This window comes from Hylobates moloch, unplaced genomic scaffold (genome assembly GCF_009828535.3).
Source record: "Hylobates moloch isolate HMO894 unplaced genomic scaffold, HMol_V3 SCAFFOLD_22, whole genome shotgun sequence".
NCBI classification, from domain to species: Eukaryota; Metazoa; Chordata; class Mammalia; order Primates; family Hylobatidae; genus Hylobates; species Hylobates moloch.
This window is the reverse complement of record NW_026652297.1, coordinates 26110257-26123355: the sequence shown is the minus strand read 5'-3', so window position 1 is coordinate 26123355 and position 13099 is coordinate 26110257. Positions and strand designations below refer to the sequence as shown.

The window sequence follows — 13099 nt, the reverse complement described above, 5'->3', positions numbered from 1 at the left end:
TTTATTCCTTCAATGAGCATGTCAACTCCTCAGCCACCCACCTCCTCCACCGCCATCACTTCCAACCCATCTCCTGCCAGGAGACGCCTTACTCCCAGCTCCCCCTGACCCACTCTCACCCCCATTCTTTGTGCTCCATACACCACCCACTGGTAAACTCAGGCATCCCTTAGGGTACCATCACCCCATGCCCAACTGGCCATGCCCCTCAGTATAGAAGAAGAAACTGAGATGTTCTGATTACATTCACAGGCACTTCACCATGACTCCAAGGTCAGTTCCATTAGTTTCATTTTCCAGATGAGCAAACCGAGAGGGAGGCAGTCACTTTCCAAAGCCAACCCAGTTATAAACAACAGTCTGGGTTCTGTATCAAGAATTTCCTGGCCTGAGTTGAATGCCCTTTCCATTACATAACAGCTTCCAAGGGCCAGGGAGATAACATGGCTGGGATGGTCATGAGCTTTCACTTAGAAACAAAAAGTGAAAGACTGTGCCTGGAGGAGCAATTTCTGTCTGTGACTTAGTAATATATTATGAGCATTCTCTCCCAGGCTGGGCCTTTTCTTGCCCACTGGGTATTGCCCTCAGGGGCAGCAGGGGATGAGGGGAGCAGAGGCCTCTACTACCCTACTTTACCTTGGCATAGTGGGGAGAACCAGCCGTTAGACAAGGGAGCGGGGATGACCTGGCCAGCAAGCACCTCAATTAGCAAATGCATTTTGGTTGTTGAATTCATTAGTGCAGATTAATTGAAAATGAGAGGTGGGGCTGGGTAGAGTAGCTTAATCGCACAATTGGAAAAGCCAACCTCCTGGCCTGAGAGGTGCAGGCAGCTCCTGAGGCTGCACTCTAAAACCCTGTTTTCTCCTCCTCAATCTCCTCCTGAATTCATGAACCTAAAGTTTTGCCAGCCCAGCAGAAAGGCTCTTCCTTTAATGCCTTTCTTCTTGAGAGTTTGGCCACTTAAACCAGGCCCCCTTGAAAGTGGGCTCTGTTTGAGCCCAGGTTTCATTTCCGAAAACCCATTTTAAGTGGGCTCTGTGCTTGCATGGCACTTAACACTTGCATTAATGACTTGTGTCATCACAGGCACCCTGTCTTACAAGCAGCATGGCTTGGCCCACCTTGTGCATAGAATCAGAGATGTGGAAAGGTTACATGCTTACATCAGAAAGAATAAGGACATCAACACCCACCAATATAGGTTTGAATCCCAGGTCTGTTGCCTACACACTGTGAGATCTTTCTTCTTGGAGCATCAATTCTTAATTGTAAATGGAGATAATAATGTGTAACTTTAGAATTATCTTTAGGATTATGAGAAAGAAATAAGACAACAGATGTGAATTGTGAATTTTGTAGTCCTCCAATTGGCATATAATAGATCTCAGCAAATGCTTCTTCTCTTCCTCCTACCCCTTTTGGCCCAAGCCAGGTTTGCAAATACATTTAAATATTACACCTTCCAATTCAGTTTACATTCTCCCCTTCTTCTGTCTTCACTCCTTCCTGCTTTTTCCTGTCAATACATACAATTCAAATGCCTTAGGAATGGTGCCAATTGTGACAGCTTGACTCCATGACTTTGTTATTTATGGTGAACTTTGCCCTGCAATTTAAGAAATAGATTGATAGGATGTGGCAGCATTGTTCCAGGGTCCCATGGCCTCACATTGACAGAAATCCACATTCCGTGACACTAGGTGCTAATTACTTTATGTGAGTTATCTCACTCCTGACCATGTTTTTTTGGGGAGATATATGTTAATTTAAGCACTGCTTAATCTGTATTAGAAGAACACTGTGGCTTAATACAATACATCCTTGTTTCTTGCAAAGGATAAGTCCAGTCTGTGAGGACTGGGGTCAGGAGGTTCTTTTCCATGCATTAGGGACTTGGCTGATGAGGATCACTCAGTGTTAACACATGGCTTCCAAGGTGGCCCTAGGTGTGGAAAAAAGATTGTCGAAAAGGGAAGAGAGAGAAAGAGGAATAACTTTGGCATTTCTTAAAATTTTTGTTTTATTTCCCATCCTGCATGAGTCATCCTTTCTTCTTCTTCCTATTGCTTTGCTCAAAACTCAGGAACGTGGCCATGCCCAACTGCAGGGGAAGCTGGGAAATGTAGTCTACTCCCAGAAAGAGTGGAAGGGGTTTGGTGAAAAGCTAGTCAAGTCTCTATCAAAGGTAGGTATTCATATCAATATTTGACAGGTGTGAAAATGAGTGGGTACCAAAAGCAAACAGAAGGGCTCGTTTCTGAATTTGGGCACTTATTCCATTTCTTTTCAACCTTCTGAGAATTATGTTTCTAAATTTCCAAATACACATCTGAAATAACGTATTTTTACTAAATAAAAAGATCACATTCAGGCAAAAGTTACATCAGAAAAAGTTAATTATAGTGATTCTTCTTAAGATAGAATATGTGTTAATAAACAAGTGGATGTAAGACTGTAGACTTAGCGTGGTATACCCAAACTATTAGTTTTTGCTTATTAGTAAGTCATTTTAAATGTTTTGCTATTAAAAAAAACCTGAATATATATATAGAGGAATCCAAAATTGGTCTGAAATTTTAAGATTAAAAACGGCACTTCAAAGAAAAAACGTGCTTGCAGTGGGCACTGCCAGACCCTTGGACACCTGGGAGTTCAAGATCACTCCTTTTAGTTTTAGTGATGGGAAGATTTAAGATAGTGTAGATTTTTTTCAATGAAAAAAGTTACGTGATACATTTATGTGTAATTTCTGACTAATCTTTACTGTAATTATTCTAAATATCAACTTATGTTTTGGAACTCACACAAAACTTTATTTTAGTTGTTTATGTTCTACCCGTTTCTGGACCTCAGCTTTGTGAGTTTGGGGATTCTAAAGATTCAAAGAATATCTCAGCTGACAGATTACCTCCTCCTTCAGGGGTAGTGTGTTCCTTCCCCAGATCGAGGAATATCCTGTTTTATTTCTATTTTTTCTTTTCTTTTCTTTTCTTTTCTTTTTTTTTTTTTTTTGAGATGGAGTCTCACTCTGTCGCCCAGGCTGGAGTGCAATGGCATAATCTCGGCTCACTGAAACTTCCACCTCCCGTGTTCAAGCGATTCTCCTGCCTCAGCCTCTTGAGTAGGTGGGATTACAGGCATGTGCCACTACACCTGGCTAATTTTGTATTTTTTAGTAGAGACAGGGTTTCTCCGTGTGGGTCAGGCTGGTCTCGAACTTCTGACCTCAGGTGATCTACCCGCCTCGGCCTTTCAAAGTTCTGGGATTACAGGTGTGAGCCACCGTGCCCAGCCTATCCTGTCTTATTTCTTTACTTTGGAGCTGTGTTCAGCTTTTTCTGAGTGAAAATCCTCTTTCTGCTCCACTGGGAAAAATAAAACCTTGTATGCTTTTCTTACCATATCAAAAGAACATCACCCCAACTCCTCCTATCTGCTTTCTATATTGAGTTAACCAATTTAATCTGCATATAATGACTGAGGCTAATTAATAGTTTTCCCACAGCTGGTTCCCTCTAGAAACATTGAGCAACTGCCTTCTAGTAGAAGCTGCCCTAGAAAGAAAAGTTCAACTTAGCAATATCTCTTTATAATAGAACAGCGTGTTTTCACACTAACTGACTTTATTACCAAAGGCGAGAATGGCTCAATGGTATTGTGGATTAGCAAACATCTGGACGTGTGACTCAAAAGATGGTGGTGAAAGTCCCTTCCCATCTATTATTTATTTCTTTACTTCCTGCTTATTTATTTCTTTCCATTGTACTTTTTCTTTTGCAACTTTTCCCTTACTCCTAAGTGACTTTGCATCTGATAATATCTCCACCAAATTGCATTTTAATGTTTTTCCTATTTTTAAACTCTCTGTGGACCTTAGGTCCGCAGAATTGGATCAGTCCTATCCTTAGTACATCACTCAATTTCATCATGGGGATTTATTTAGTTATTTTTAATAATATAATGAGCACTCGCAAAACCATCAATGCACATAAAAGCTCAGCCATTGATAATAATCCTAATCTAACCATAAGGGTACCTCTGCCCCTTCACTTTTTCTGGTTTCTTCCATCTGAGGCAAGTCTTATCCTGAATTTTGTATGCATCATGTTTTTGCTTTATGTTAAAAATGGTTTTATTTCACCTCTTTGTAGTCCTAGAAAGTCTATTTTGATTTTAGTTATTTTAGACTATAAAAATGATATGGAGATTTATGTAATCTTAGGGGGGTAACTTTCTCATTTAACATTAAATTGCTAAGATTTATCTCTATTTTCACAAATCATAGCTTATTCACTTCCTCTGTTTATAATATACGATCATTTCACCCTTTTATACTTGGTTCATTCATTCTCCCGTTGATGAGCATTTGGGTAGTTTCAACATTTTTTGCTAAGATGAACAATGACAATATGAATGTTTTTGTATCTATTTCCTATTGTATATGCTCATGAATTTCTTTTGAGTAATTAGGAGTGGAATATGCTGGGCTATAGGTTGTATAAATGATCAAATTTAGGAAATATTACCAAACTGTTGTTTAAAGTAGTTGCACTTTGAAAAACCACTGATGGACAACCATTTATGTAATTTATTGCATCAGTCTCAGTTGCAATGTGATCCTATGAATTCACATCTTTTTTTATGCTTGATTTTGCTAGACTTGTATGTATTTTGCCAGTTAATTAACTATAAAATGGTATCTCATAGTGGTCTTAGTATTCATTTTTATAATTAAATACATCTTATGATTTTTAGCCATGCATTTCTTCTGTGAAATATCCATTTGTACATTTGTCTATTTCTCTAACTGATCATTTGTACTTTTTCTATTGATTTGAAAGAATCTTATTTTCTATATGTAATTGTTTGTTGGAGCTGAATAATAGAAATATCTTCTCCCAATTTGTAAATTTTTTTCACTTTCCTTAATATTTTGAAGAATATATATATTTTAAGATGGAGTCTTGCTCTGTCACCCAGGCTGGAGTGCAGTAATGCGATCTCAGCTCGCTGCAACCTCTGCCTCCTGGGTTCAGGTGATTCTCCTGCCTCAGCCTCCCAAGTAGCTGGGGTTACAGGCACCCACCACCATGCTGGGCTAATTTTTGCATTTTTAGTAGAGATGAGGTTGGCCATGTTGGTCAGGTTGGTCTCAAACTCCTGACCTTAGGTGATCCACCCACCTTGGCCTCCCAAAGTGCTGGGATTATAGCGTGAGCCACTGCACCCGACCTATATTTTTTTAATTTTCTGTTCAAATCTATCAATTTCTCCATTTCTTTGCTTCTATTAAAATATCTAATACAATTTAAAAATTATCCTTGTAGAATCTTGTGTGTCTTTTGTTAAGTACATTCTTAGCTATTCTCTGATACCATTATAAATGGTGTTCTGTGTTTATATTTTCCAGTTGTTTCTTGATGCATTATCCATTGATGTTATTACATATCCAGACACTTTGCTAAATACTCCCATTCTTGTCATTTATCCATAGATTCTTGCAGGTTGTCCACTTAAAAAATTACATCCTCTACAAATCCTTATGAGTCTGATTTCTTTCTTGATTTATTTTGCTGTCTAAGATTTCCAGTACAAGCTGGAGTATAAGTGGGAATTGTAATTATTCTACAATCTACAAACATAGGATCATATTTTACCTAGATTTTAAAACAGACATTCTTCATAAGATAAGAAAATTTTTGTTTATTATGAATTTAATGGTAATTTATTATGAGTGGATGTTGAGTTTTATCAAATTATTTTCCTGTATTAACTAAAAAATTATATATGTATTCCTATTAATCTCTTAATGTGGTGAATTATATTTCTTAATTTTCAAAGTATTAAATCATTATTGCATACCTGGGATAACATCAGTTTGGTCAAAGTGTATTTTCTTTTAAATATGTTTTTAGGTTACTTGGACTTTTTAAATATTTTAAAAACTATTTGCATTCATATTAAAAATGGAATGGCATGAAATTTTTGCTTTCTGTGGTTTTAGTATTTGGGCTATTCTGAATTCATAAATAAGCTGGGGAATATGCCCCCTTTTCTATTTTTTGCAAGTATTTGAAAAACTCAAAATTGTTTTCTTCTTAAAAGTTTAGAAAAATATTAATAGTCAAATATTTTATTTGTAGGAAGATTTTAAGGCACAGTTTTAATTTCTTTAATAGTTCTAAGGCTGTTTAATGTTTTAATGTCTTTTTGAGTTGTTCTAGTTTGTTACTTTTTTTGTAAGTTTTTTTCACTTCATCTAAGTTTTCAAAATTACTGGCAAGCAGTTGTTGGTAGTATTATTTTAGTATCACTTACATTTTTTCCTAATTTTTTTATTGTGGCAAAATACACATAACATAAAATTTACCATCTTAATTATTTTAAGTGTACAGCTTAGCAGTATTAAATACATTTATAATGCTGTGCAAACATTACCACCATCCATCTCCATAATTCTTTTCGTCTTGTAAAACAGAAACTCTGTACCCATTAAACAATAAGTCCCTATTCCCGTCTTCCTCAGCCACTGGCAACCACCGTTATACTTTCTGTCTCTGTGATTTTGACTACTCTAAGTATCTCATATAAGTGGAATCATATAATATTGGTCTTTTTGTGACTGACTTATTTCATTTAGCATAATGTCCTTGAGGTTCCTCAATGTTGTAGCATATGTCAGAATTTCTTTCCTTTTTAAGGCTGAATAATTTATTATGTGTATATACCACATTTTGTTTGTGCATTCATCTGTTGATGGACATTGGGTTGCTTCTGTGTTTTAGCTATTTTGGGTAGTGCTGCTATGAACACGGGCATATCATTTAATCTCTTTATCTTAAGTACTTTTTTGCAGATTCTCCCCTTTTTCAGTCACAATATTTTTCACTTGTGGTTTCTTTCATTTTCTTGTTAGTTTTCAAGGCTTCTCAAGATTTTTGTGTTTGACAAATCAACTTTGGCTTTGCTGACATCCTGTATTACACGTTTGTTTCCTATTTTGTTAACTTCCGTTAGTATTTTTATTATCTCTTCCATTTTATTTATTATTTTTGGCTTATTGTTTTGTTCATTGAAATAACAAACAATTAGCTCATTAATTTGAGGTTTCGTTATTTTCCAACACAGGTGTTTACATCTTGAATTACGATTTTGACTGTACCCTAAGGTTTTGATTATCATTATCATATGTTATCAATTGTTAATACATTATCAATTATTTTCATTGTCATTCAATTCTGAATCATTAAACATTTTATTATGAAAAAGATGCAAAAATCCTCAACAAAATACTAGCAAACCAAATTCAACAACACATTGAAATGATCATTCACCCTGATCAAAGGAGATTTATCCCTGGGATGTAAGCATAGTTTAACATAGGCAAATCAGTAAATGTGATACATCGCATTAACAGAATGAAGGACAAATACCATATGATCATCTCATTAGATGCAGAAAAGTATTTGAAAACATTCAATACCCTTTTATGACAAAAACTCTCAATAAATAAAGTATAGAAGGAATGCACTTTAACATAATAAAAACCACGTGGGGTAGGTTCACAGTGAACATTGTACTCAATGGTGCAAAACTGAAACCTCTTCTTCTAAGATCTGGAACAAGACAAACATTCCCACTCCTTCTTGCCACTTCTACTCAACAAAGTATTGGAAGTCCTTGCCAGAGCAGTTAGTCAAGAGATAAAAGTAAAATGCATCTAAATAGGAAAGAAAGATGTGGAAGTGTCACTGTTTGTTGATATGGTCTTATGTATAGAAAACCCTAAAGATTCTGGCAAAAAACCCACAAAAAACTGATAGAACTAATAAACAAAGACAGTAAAATTGCAGGATTCAAAATCAACAATAAAACAAGTAACATTTCTATACACTAACAATGAACTTTCTGAAAAAGAAATCAAGAGAACAATTCCATTTACAATAGCTTTAAAAAATACTTAGAAAAATAAATTTAACCAAGGAGGTGAATCATTACAAAATGTTAATGTAAGAAATTCATGAAGATGGGGATATATTCTGAGAAATGCATGGTTAGGCAATTATATCGTATGAACATCATAGAGTGCACTTACACAAATCTAGGTGGTATAGTCCACTACATACCCATAACATACTACATATGATAACAGCCTATAGTTCCCAGGCAACACACTATGCATCATGCTACCGTACTGATTACTGCAGGCAATTGTAACACAATGGTAAGTATTTGTGTATCTAAGCATATCTTAACATAGAAAAGGTACAGAAAAAATACAGTATTATAATGTTATGGGACCACCGTCATATATTTGGTCCTTTATTGACCTAAACATCACTATGTGGTGCATGACTCTACTTCAGGTGATAGATACATGTTAATCAGATTGATTTAATTATTGCACATGGTATTCATAAATAATAACATCATTGTGTAACCCGTAGATACACACAACTATAATTTGTCAATTTACAATTAAAAAATAAAAATATAACAACTTACACAAGACATAATTTTTATTATCATTTCTTCTTTAACTTTTTAACTAAGCACAATGCATTTCTGAATTTTCAAATTTTGGGAATTTTTTTTGTTTATATTTAACATAAATGAGCTATGATCAGAAACCAAGGTCTGTATGATACAGTTTGAAATTTATTGAGGGTTTTCACGTGTGCCTAGGAAATTTACAAATTTCCTTTGTAAATTTTTATAATTTCCACATATAAAATTAGGGAGCGTCATGCCCTCATATTCAAAAGACTCTGTGGCTAAATATAATACTCTAAATTTTATGGTTATTTTTCTGAATACTTTGAAACTATTACTCTATTACTCATAATTTTGTAAATATTTTATATAAGCTTGAAAATGTACATTATAAAGTTGTTGAAGACACTACATGTGTCCATTAAATCAAGTTCTTTGTGTTGTACATGTTATCTTTATTCTGGATAATCTTCCTTTATTTGACCTATCAAGTAGAGAGGTATGCTGAAATTTCCTATGATAATGGTGATTTAATCAAAAATTTTTTAGCAGTTTTATCACTTTTTCTTTGTATATTTTGAGAATATTAGAGTGATAAAGTTTTAAAAATTATTAAATGGTTTTGGTGTATCAAAACTTTTAATCACTATGAAATAGCTCTCTTATCGCTAATAACTTTTTTCTAGTAATCTTGTTTAAATTATATTAAAATATCTATATGATCTTTCTTTAGATTTTGCCTGATACATTTCTCCATTCTTTTTCAACCTTTTTTTTCTTTAGAATTTCTGTTTTAGACAACAGATGCCAGTATTGAAAAAATTCAACCTGCCAATTTTTGTTTAATAACTGTCTAAAATACATTTTAATTATTTACATATTTGGGCCTATTTATAAAATTTTGATATTTCAATTTGTCCTGCTTACAAAAAATTTCATCACCTTACTTCATTCCTCTTTTGCAACATCTGGAATTTTCTCTCCTTTATTTAGGTAGTTTGTTCAAAACTGTTTTCAGTGTGGGTCTTTCTACAGCCATTTATCTGGGCCTTTGTCTGCCTAGAATATTATTTGTCATGCCCTCATATTCAAAGGACTCTTTGGCTAAATATAATACTCTAAATTTTATGGTTATTTTTCTGAATACTTCAAAATTATTGCTCTATTATCATCTTGCATTCAGTGTTGCTTTTTATAAAATCTGTTTCTTGTTTTTAGATTTTTGTTTTTTGAGTGCTGTATGCTCTTTTCCTTTGTAAATTTTTATAATTTCCACATATATAATTAGGGATATATCCTTAAACTTTTTAATAGTCTGTCTGAATGTGGGCTTTTCCTTATCTCTTCCTTTATGGATTTTTTTTTTATCTGAGATCTTTATTTAAAAGAAAATTTTAGAAAATATAGCCCACTATTCAAATATTCAAATATTTTCTCTTTTCTATTTGTTTCTCTGTCTTTCTGGCACTTCTTTTTAATTGAAATTTCAGCACTTTAACTTCTATTCTCCATTTCTCTTAACTTCTTTTATATTTTCTATTAATTTGCCTTTTCATTCTTCATTCATTCAATCTCCTATCTTCTATCTTCTTTTATCCCTCTCTCTCTCTCTCTCTCTCTCTTTTGTGGGACCAAGTCTTGCACTGTGGCCTGGGCTGGAGTGCAGTGGTACAATCTCAGCTCACTGCAACGTCCACCTCCCAGATTCATATGATTCTCCTGCCTCAGCCTCCCGAGTAGCTGGAATTGCAGGCACATACCACCACACCAGCTAATTTTTTGTACTTTTAGTAGAGATGGGATTTCACCATGTTAGCCAGGATGGTCTCGAAATCCTGGCCTCAGGTGATCTGCCCACCTCAGTTGCCCAGAGTGCTGGGATTACAGGTGTGGGCCACTGGGCCTGGTCTCTTTTATCTATCTTAAGAAAAATTGTCTGAAACTTGGAACTAAGGCAAAGGAAAAGTGCAAGTCCTTTTAGTGTCATACTGGAGCATTGTTTATTTCCATTCGAAGATTAACTCTTAGGAGAATTGCTTTTGACTTATTCTTTATAACTACTTAGGGCTCCTATTGTGTGAAGCTACAGGTTAATCTGTCAATAATTGATAAATAAAAACTAATTTCTGTCTAGTAGAAAAGAATACCTTAAAGGTTGTATGTTTGTTTTCTTTTGCTCTGTAAGACATTAACTGATTTGGTGTCTGATTTAGCAATCATATTCTAGTAATCTTTCTTCCATTGACTATACATACATACCCCATCTTTCAAATTCTCATTTGAACCAACTTTAGCATTCTTTTCTAGTTAAATCTGAGTTAAAATACATTTCACTATGATTTGTATGAGAGGCATATCTTTAACTGTTTGAAGATTATTCTTTGCAACCTCCTTTTAAGTTTTTTTGGCTAATTTAAAATGATTGGCTTTCTAATTATTCTGCTTCTAATTATTTTACTTCTGGTGCACACAATAACCTCACATGTTTTTGTTTTGAAATGATTGGGCCTTACGATGTCTTTTTATTTTGACATATGTGCCTTCCCCTCACCAACAGAGATACTGGGTATTTTGTAAGGAAATGAGTATTTAGGGAAATAGACCCTGTAACTGTGAGTCCCTGTGAGCTTAGTGTGGATGTAATGGAGAAGATATGCCCAGGGAGGACTGTCCAGCACCAGAGAGCTGGAGTGGCACCTCCACCCCGGCCCCTAAATAACTCCTCAAGTCACCCTGTCACCTTCTTCTGTCCTCACGCTGGGGAGAAGCAGTATCAAGAGGGAACCCTCCTTGCATTTGCATGCTGACTCACCTGCGCTGAGGGTTTAGATGAGGAGGGTAGCAGAGACTGATTTTACCTAGATCCACCTGTTTTCGTCAGTCTCTTTCAAGCTTGGGGCCTCTGGGGTGCCCTCACTTGCTTCCTGAAGGTGCTGGATTCAGAGCTTGAGTCCTTCCAGGTGTGGGGGCCATCGCTGTATGTCCCAGGGGGATGTTGGGGGAGAGGGAGCAACAGAACTTTAACAGTTCGTTTTCTTCCTCCCCGCTCCCCACAGCCCTGTCTGGTCCTCTTGTGCTGTGTTTCTCCTCTGCAGCTCCTCCAGGGTTGATCTTAGGGAGGGATCCAGACGTCCTAATGGTTTACCATCTTGGAAGGAACGAGAATCAGCACTGGCACCTCAAAGTGGGATCCTGCTGCCCACTGCCTTCATGGGCAGATATTCCTAAGATACTACCTATCCCTGGGTCCTGGGATTCAGGTCTGCTGTCATAGCCCTGCCTATTGCTTTACTCCTGGTGCCCTGTGGGACCTCCACTGTGCCGAGTTGTTCCCCCAGCTCTGGCTGTAGGGGAAGGGACACTGCTCTCCACTAGTCCAGTTTGTCTCCAAGGTGGTGCAGTTTCTGTCTTGAATTTCCCACACCACAATGATAGCATGTTGAATGGACCTGCTTCAAAAAAAATCATGTCCAACTGGAATCTGTGAGTGTGACCTTTGGAAATAGGATCCTTGCAAAGTAATGAAATTAAGCATCTCAAGATGAGATCATCCTAGATTACCAGGGTGCACTCTAATTCCAGTGATGGTGTTCACATAGGAGAAGAGGGAAAACAGGCACAGAGGCAAGGCCACGTGGAGACAGACAGCATAGAGTGATGCAGCCACAAGCCAAGAACACAGGGGGCTAAAGCTGGGAGACAGAAGGAAGGATTCTCCCCAAGCCCTTGTAATAAGCACAGTTCTGCCGACACTTTGATTTTGGCTTTTGGCCTCCAGCACTGCGAGATAACAAATTTCTGTTGTGTTAAGACAAGTCTGTGAATCTGTTCAGCAGTCATTGGAGACTAACTCAAATAAGAAAGACCAGGCTATAACCTTTAAGTGTCTTTAGTAAAAGCCTGAGTAAAGGCCCAGTGTGGTGGCTCACACCTGCAGTCTCAGCATGTTGGGAGGCCGAGGAGTTGGGCAGATCACCTGAGGTTGGGAGTTTGAGACAAGCCTGGCCAACGTGGTGAAACCCTGCCTCTACTAAAAACACAAAAATTAGCTAGGAGTGGTTGTGCACTCCTGTAATTCCAGCTACTTAGAGGCTGATGCACAAAAATCGCTTGAACCTGGGAGGCAGAGGTTGTAGTGAGTCAAGACCATGGCACTGCACTCCAGCCTGGGCAACAGAGTAAGATTCCGTTTCGGGGTTTGGGGGGGAAGTCTACAGATAATGGAAGGAAGAAGAGTATGGAGAATAATTTATAAGCACAAAATAGGCCCAGAGCCATCCTGGGACCCTCTCAGGACTGTCCCTCACCAGGGATACTTCCTGCCTCCCTGTGGCCAGAGCAACATTTGGAAGTTGTCGGGGTGTGGAGATGCTGGCCCAATTTCTACCCCTCAGCCTAGAGAGAGGAGGAAGTTCTTTTGCTCACAGCTGTCCAAGACTGGCCTTTCAACCCCTCCCAGTCCCAGGATTGACCTTTCCCTTGTTTCAAGAGAAGCTTACTCCCACCTGCAGGCTCTGAGCTCCAATACAACCAATCATCAGATTACCCAAAGGTAGGGTTTTCTAGCCTAAATAGGGGCACAACACCCTGTCCAGGTGAG

At 37.1% G+C, this 13099-nt stretch overlaps 1 long non-coding RNA gene across 1 annotated transcript; it reads right to left on the bottom strand.

Annotated features, from left to right (window-relative positions):
* Nucleotides 1–275: 275 nt before the first annotated feature.
* On the bottom strand, nt 276–11480 carry LOC116462047 (uncharacterized). The gene is made up of 3 exons (XR_004246234.2): nt 11312–11480; nt 1824–1948; nt 276–1612 (listed from the first exon to the last, which is right to left on the bottom strand). It is a non-coding gene; the product is annotated as an uncharacterized LOC116462047 (long non-coding RNA).
* Nucleotides 11481–13099: the final 1619 nt, after the last annotated feature.